Source organism: Suncus etruscus, chromosome 7, assembly GCF_024139225.1.
Source record: "Suncus etruscus isolate mSunEtr1 chromosome 7, mSunEtr1.pri.cur, whole genome shotgun sequence".
Classification (NCBI taxonomy): Eukaryota; Metazoa; Chordata; class Mammalia; order Eulipotyphla; family Soricidae; genus Suncus; species Suncus etruscus.
This window is the reverse complement of record NC_064854.1, coordinates 88,639,998-88,648,324: the sequence shown is the minus strand read 5'-3', so window position 1 is coordinate 88,648,324 and position 8,327 is coordinate 88,639,998. Positions and strand designations below refer to the sequence as shown.

At 33.6% G+C, this 8,327-nt stretch overlaps 1 non-coding gene across 1 annotated transcript; it reads right to left on the bottom strand.

Annotated features, from left to right (window-relative positions):
• Positions 1-746: 746 nt before the first annotated feature.
• LOC126014919 (U2 spliceosomal RNA) lies at positions 747-945 on the bottom strand. The gene has a single exon (XR_007497867.1). It is a non-coding gene; the product is annotated as a U2 spliceosomal RNA (small nuclear RNA).
• Between the last annotated feature and the right edge of the window lie 7,382 nt (positions 946-8,327).

The window sequence follows — 8,327 nt, the reverse complement described above, 5'->3', positions numbered from 1 at the left end:
TATTATGTTGATAGATTTTCAGATGTTAAACCATCCTTGCATTACTAGAATGAAACCTACTTGATCATAGTAAATGACCATCTTGATGAGACATTGGATCCTATTTGCCAGGATTTTTGTTGAGGATCTTTGCATCTATGTTCATCAGGAATATTGGTCTGTAATTTTCTTTTTTGGCAGTATCTTTGTCTGGTTTAGGTATCAAGGTGACGTTGGCTTCATAAAAGCTATTTGGAAGTGTTCCCGTGTTTTTAATTTCATGAAAGAGCTTGGCCAGGACTGATAGTAGTTCCTCTTGAAAGGTTTGAAAGAATTTATTAGTCAATCCATCTGTGCCTGTGCTTTTTTTTTAGGGCAGACATTTAATTACCTTTTTAATTTCTTTAATAGAGATGTGGGTGTTTAGATATGCTACATCCTCCTTATTCAACCATGGAAGGTTATAAGAGTCCAAGAATTTATCCATTTCTTCCAGGTTGTCAAGTTTAGTGGCATACAGTTTCTCAAAGTAGTCCCTGATTACCCATTGAATCTCTGCAATGTTTGTAGTGATCTCCCCCTTTTAATTTCTAATATGGGTTATCAGGTTTCTCTCTTTCTTTGTAAGTTTTGCCAATGGTCTTTCAATCTTGTTTACTTTTCTTTTAGCTGGTACTTTTTGGGCATGAAGAATTTGGTTACATGCACTCTTTAACTCTGGAAATTTCTTGGTAATGATGTCCTTGACTGTTGATTTTTTTTTTTTGGTTGGGGGTACCATTCCTGGAGGTACTGCAATACTAAGTCGATGAGTCGATGCGTGGAATGGATGGAGCAAGCTACTATTCCAGTTCCTAATGCCAAAAATCCATTTAATATATTGTCGTTGGATAGATGACGTATCAGATATTAAACTGATAAGAACAGATACTAAACTTAATCTTAGCCAAAAGGCCGAGAAGCTATTAACTATTGATTCTTCATGTGGGTTTTTTTTCCTGGGTCTCTGGGACTCCAGTGGTGTTTATATTGTTTCTGTTAAAGTTATCAAAAACTTCTATTTTCATCTATTTACATTTTTTGAGAATTTTTTCATTGTCTTATTTGTTTTAAAGTCTTTTTCAATTTCTTCTCTTGTATGAAGTTGTCATGCATCTCATCTTCCAGCTCACTGTCTTCAGCCACTGTTACTATTGGAGAGGCTTTTCAGTGAGGTTTTCATTTCACCATCCAAGTTTTTTAGTCCTATTATTTCAGTTTGGTGTTTTCTCATTTGTACTTTCATATACTCTTGATTCTTACATGTGGTTCCTTCAGTTCATTCCATGCTTTCTTTGAGTTCTTTAAGGATCCTCCATATTAATTCTCTAAAGTTCTTATCTGAGGGGCTATTATGGTGGTTTTTCTTTTTTGGGTCTTCAAAGCTGACATCTTTATTCTCTATGGATGACAAAAACCTGGTCATCTCACCTTCTTTGAGGTTCATTTAATGAGTTTTTTGGCAGTGTGGGTCCCTGAACTGGCTGCTGGTTAGGATATACCTGCATTGATGTGTGCATGGCTGGTGTGGAGTAGGATCTACCCTTGATGGCAGGGTCAACTCATCCCCACTGATGTGTGTTCCATGGACTCTTTGGGGCAGTGTGGGTTTCTGCAAAGAAGGTAAAAATATTGCCCTTTAATATGAAGAATAATTTATATATATTTCAAAAGCTTAAAGGAGATGCCAACCTTGGGTCTTAAGACAGGAGTGATCATATTTTATTTTTACTTTTTCCTAGGTAAAATTGGTTACACATTGTTTTTTGGTGTTCATCTTTTGAGATGTATTTATCTGTTGAGATGTACTATACAGGGCAGTCTCTCTACATGTGGCAAATATTTTACATATAATTTTTCACTCACATAAATTCAGTGTTTATTCAGAAAAGGAACCATGTACTTATTATTATTTCATTAATTTTTGGCCACACTAATCCACAGAGGAAAATTAAAGAATACATGGACTAAACAGTTAAGAAATGGAAGAATTAAATGTTTTATTCTGAACCACCTGAGAAGACTGTATTTGAACAGAAACAGATTTACTATAGTTTAGGGAGATTCACTTAGTAATGCTCAGGGGTTGTTCCTGGTTTTAAGCTCAGGAATCACTCCTTGTGATACTTGAGAAACCATTTGGGTGCTGCTGATAGAATTCAGGTAGATCATATGCAAGGCAATCACCTGTTTACTGTACTCTAATAAATTCCCATTTATTAGAAAGTCATTACTAATTTATCTAGCAATTTTTCTAACATATATCAAAAACGTGTACAACCAAAACAATATCAGAAAGCTCATAGAGATAAAGTACATTGCTTATATAATGGGTTGCAGATGAAATACATTAGTTTTTAAAGTAATTGTAGGATTATCTACATGCTAAGTTCCCTCCTGCATTAGGGCTATTATATGTTGCCTAATACTACATTTTCCTAGTTTTGCCCTGATATGAATTTTGTATAACATTAATTTCATTTCAAATAATCTCCTCAATATACATAAATATTCCCTTAGTGTATTATCTAATATTACTCCTCTTCTCATTTAATATTATAACTGGTCCATAAAGACCATAAATGTTTGTCAGTTCAATGACTTAATATTAAGTTGTCAAGGAAGTTAACTGTTATGAGGACTTACTTTGATATTTAAGACTACTAAATATTAAATAAATAAATAAATAAATACTACTATTTAAAGTACACTAAAATGGGTTGATATAACTTTTACTCTGCATTAATTTTGACAGCCAAAGTACAATTGATTAAAATGTTAGCAGCAATATTGTACCTATTTCTTGCCTTTTTTCTTCTCCAATAAAGTAAAAGCAAAGCATAAATCTATTTACAGTCAAGTATAAAAAACTAAAAATGAGTTTGAATGACCATAAAGGGAGGATGACACTGCAGAACTTATAAAAAGAACCTGTTGATATCTAAAAGCAAATGTGGAACACTTGAAACTTCCTTGACTAGATCAGTTTCTGTTTGCAGTTCTGAAAACCATATGCTATATTCACTCACTCCTCAAGGATCATCTGTTCTTCTCCAAGTATTAAGCTGTCAGCGAAAACCAACCTCCTGGGGAAATTTAATCTACCCGAGAAGAGCTGCTGATGCTCACAAAAATAGATCTCAGACATTATGACTTTTCTGGAATGCATCTGATCAAAGAGGTCAGAGAGTCCAGGACAACAACAACAACAACAACAACAAAACCCAAAACTATATAGGATCTCAGACATTATATACGACATATTCTGTGTGGGTGTTTGTGGTTGTGCATTTGTGCGTGCTTGTTTGGATCATACCCAGTGATGCTTGGGTGTTTCTTCTGACTATGCACTCAGTCAGTATTTCTTGCAGTCCTCAGGAGATGATATTAGATGCGAGGGATTGAATTTGGGTCAGCTGTATGTTAAGCAAATGCCTACTTGGGTACTGGTGTTCAAGTGCTCTGGTCTTATAGGTCAGAAGCTTTCATTAGAACTGAAAGGCCCTAGTGGGTAGAAAGATAGAGTTCTTAGAATCTGAAAATTCCCTATTTAAAAAAAATTGAGGAAAAATATCTTTTAGGGGAGCCACACCTGGCAGTGCTAGGAGGCTAATTTTGCTCTATTCTTAGAAGTAACTTCCTACAGTGCTCTGGGAACTACCTAGATCCATAGATCAAACACAGGCCTTGTACAAGCAAACATGCACTCAGCCTACTGAGCTATTTATTTTACTGCTAGACAAAATTCTTTGTGCCTTTGTAAATCTTTTTGTTTGCTTTTTGAATCCCAACCAGCTCTACTCAGGGTTTACATCAGGCTATGTGCTCAGGGATCATGCCTGGTATGATATGGGAACAAGAATGATAAAACACCGATCAGCTGCTTTAAGACAAGAACACTGTACTATCTCTCCAGTTCTCATGTTTTGAAAAATTTTTTATGTTTGTGACCAAAAATGATTAGGAACTGTGTATACAATATACTATATATGATATACTATTTCTATTGTTTTTGTTCTCAAAACATACTTTACTTTCTCAAGAAATACTTGAACATCCCATAAAATTTTAAAAATTACTGTGTAGGCATGTTAATTTTTTCATGATTCCATTCCAGATCTTTTTCCCTTCCTTTATTTTTTTTTTGGGGGGGGACACATCTATCAGGGCTCAGGGATTATTCCTGGCCTTGTGCTCAGAAATCTCTCTTGGCAGGTTCAGGGGACCATATGGGCTGCCAGGGATTGAACCTGGGTTTGACCCAGGTTGTCAGCACACAAGGCAGACACCCTACCACTGTGCTATCACTCCAGCCCCTCCTCTTACTTTTTAATCTCTGCTCAACAGATATGAGAGTTATACTTCTCTATGTGCTTTTTATTTATTTATTTATTTATTTATTTATTTATTTATTTATTTATTTATTTATTTATTTTTGGTTTTGGTTTTTACATCATGCCCAAAGGGCGTTACTACTGGCACTGTGCAAAAAATTATCTTGGCAGGCTTGGGGACCATATGGGATGTCAGGTCATATGGGATCTGGGTTAGCCACGTGCAAGGCAGAGACCTTACTGACTGTTATTGCTCTGGTTCCAATTCATCTATGTGCTTTTTAAATTATGCATGCCAAGATAATTTGGTAGCATTTGGGAATGTATGTTTCTTTTCTACCTATCTCTATCTGACCATCTATATCTCTCTCTATTTCTATCTTTATATCATCATCTATGTATATTTCCATTTTTTCTTATTTTAGAAATAATTACACATGTCTATTTTTTCAGAATATGTATAATAAAACCATGGAAAATACCTGCATTGTCAGGATGTAGTAAAAAATATCATGCTTTGTTGGCGTGAACACTTTTTATCAAAAAAGTAACAGTAGAACCCTTATTACCCTTCAATTCCAGTTATTAGCGTTACTCCTTAGAAGACTGAAACATTAACTTAAAAGATAAGTGTACATCAATGTTCCTTGCAGTGCTAAATACTATAGCAAGAGTATGGAAATAGCACGTATCCAATGCCATATAAATGATTAAAGAATTTGTGATATATATGTGCAATGAAGATACAAAATAGAATATTACAGTACTATAAAAATATTACAAATACTACAAATAAATATAAATATTACATTTTGTTGCAATTTGGATGAAACTTAGAGGATTAATGTCAAATAAAATAGAGATGATCCCATTCAAATATGCTATACAACACAGAATAGTCTCACTCATCTAAGGGTTTTAAGAAAAGTAAAAGACAATATTGTAATGATGCCCAGAGACAATAGAGATGAGGGCTGGAAGGACTGGCTCATGATACGAAGCTCACCACAAAGAGTGATGAGTACAGTAAGAAAAATAACTACACTGACTACTATGGTGACAATGTCAATGAGTGAGAGAAGTGGAATTCCTGTCTCAAATGCAGGTGAGGGGGGAGAAGAGGAAGATTGGGAGAGCACCGGTGATGGGAATGTTGCACTAGTGAAGGGGAGTGTTCTTTATATGAGTGAAACCCAACTACAGTCATGTCTGTAGTTAAATAAAGATATCATTAAAAATAAATAAAGATTTTTGGAAAAATGAAAAAAAATGCTATACAGAGAAACAAAGCAAGGAAACACATTATGTCAAAGATATAGTGTTTTTCATTTACAAAACAGAGTTCCAAGTAAGATAGTGTTAAAGGTAAAACAGTGATAGAGGTTCTTGGGCTCGTTGAAAGCAATAAAAATACAGTAATTAGTAGATCAAAGCTAATAATGTCTACGTTATGTTAAACATGAAAATATTTTATTTTATTACTATTTTTTGCATTTATCTGTTCAGTTGAACTTGAGTTAAAACACTTATTTGCTATTTTGTCTCCTTATAGTGAATCCAGTCAATGGTTGTTATTCCTTCTCACCAGAACTATTTGGAGGGTTAAAAACATGATTTTTGAACCTCTGACTTAATGAATCTGGGATGTGGGCAAAAGTTGTGGATGTAGCATATTCATAGTTGATTTTGAACTGGTCTAAGAATTTTAAAATGACTCGATTAGCAAAATTTGTTCTTGAATCTCTTTACTGTTCTTTTCAATAAAACAAGGTAGTTCTTTGTTCTAGCTGTCCATTGAACAGACTTGAAATTCCTATACAAATACCAGACCTCAACTCAGACCAATTAGTAATAAATCCTCCATATTATTGATTTATATTATTATTATTATTATTAATTTTTTGGTTTTTGGTGTACCCAGCAATGATAATGTCTTTCTTCTTGCTCTTTTCTCAAGGATCACTCTTAGTATTGCTCAAATAATCACATGGTGAGGATATCAAGCCTGGGTAGTTGGGTCTAAGGTAAGCCCTTATCCACTGTACAATCTCTCTAGACTCTTCCCATTTGTATTCTAAAACTATTGTCACTTAAGCCTGAGTTCAGCTAAAATTGAGAACTACTACTAATATTTGAAGGAGAGAAAAGCTCTTTGTGCTATTTTGTCCCTTTGTGAGTGTGAGTTGAACAACGTATTACCTGAGAGTTTTTCAGAACTATTGTTCTGTATTTTATACAAAGGCAGATATTGTAAACTTACAGCAAAAACAAATATTTATATTAATTTTTATTCAAAACATTTATTGTTTTTACTATTTGGGACAAATGTAATATAGTGTATATTCATGTTTTAGTTTCAGTTTTTTTTTTTTTTGACCATTTTTGTTCCACAACTGACTGTTCTTAGGGCTTACTCTTGGCTCTTCAATAAGAGATCATTTCTGACAGGTGGTTCCTGGAGCCACATGAATGCCCTAACAAATGTACTATCTCTCCATCCTCTCAGACTTTAGTTTTCTTCCCAATCCTGGAGTTTAACAGCAATGTATTACTTAGATAACCAAACTGTTTGTTCATCTTTAAAATGTGATTCATTATAGCTTCAATGATCGACTAATGTAAAAAAAATAGATAAATTAGGTACAACAGATAAAGTCTAGTCAAATAGGTACCCAACAAAATTTACTTAGTCCCTTCTCATTTTGTAATTTAAGATTAAAAAATATCTGGTTTCTAGGTCTTCTCACAGGTGGAATATTTCTTTTAATACTTGTAGAGAAATTTCAAGTTGTTCTATGTCTTTATATATAATGATATTTTAGTACTAATAAAGGTTGATCAATATTATTCTATATCTATTAAACTTAAGACCATCTTATCCATTAAACTTTTAATGGATTTAGGGAGACTTGAAACTTAAGGACATTCAACAAAATTGGGTGGTAAAATGCCATACGAGAGAGGAATATTTCTGATAAGAAATGTGAAGTAAACAATAGCAAAAAGTTACTCTGAAATAACTATGAGAAAGGCCTCATTGGTTATTTGAAGTTCAAGAAGGTCAGAAGATGGTCAGAAGTCAAGTGGAAAAGAAAGAATATGAGGATAATCTGACCAGAGTCTTAAGATCAATTAGGGATATTTTGAGTTATTTGATAATTGAAATTTTACTAGGATTAAAAAATGTACTTTTGTCTAAATTTAATTTGTGATGGGCACAATGTTTTGACACATAACATTTCCATCAACCGATCATATCATAATTGTGCATATGTGTGCATGTAAATAGTAAAATCGTGTTCTTAGAAAATCTGAGGGGAGAGGATGAAGAAAAGACTTTTTACTCATTTTTCATGTTTTCAGTTCCTTTATCAAAAGTAAATGATCATAAACATGAAGTTTTTTTCTTGAGCATTTGATTCATTGATCGAAGAACATATCTGTAGTCATTACGTGCAGTTTTGATCACTCTAGCTTTATCAAACAATTCCAAATTAGGTAATGAGATACCTTCCAATGTCTTATTTTTTAGTATGGCTTTGCCATTTTGGGTGCCTTCTGATTCCATACAAGCTTTATTACTGACTTTTGAATGTTGTCTGAATTTTGATGAATATTGCATTATATGATAATTTAGGTAGAATTCTAACAATTCTAGCAATTCCATAAGTGTGATAAAATCCTTATTTGCTTTGTCCTTGGATTCTTTGTATACAAGAGAACAATTTTTTGTGGGATTTTTTTGGTAGGAAATTTGAGCCATAGAAAATGATTTCATATGTCAAAAGTAAAGAAAGTATAATTAGCAAATGGTAACAGAATACGAGAATGGTCTATAGAACTGAGTCTATCAAGAAGGTAAGATGGGTGCATGGAAAAGAAGCTTGAGATGTTAGGAAGGGATGCTGACACCCTGGTGGTAGGTGTAATGTTGCAATGGAAGTTATCAAATGTAGGCCTAACATTCCAAGTAAA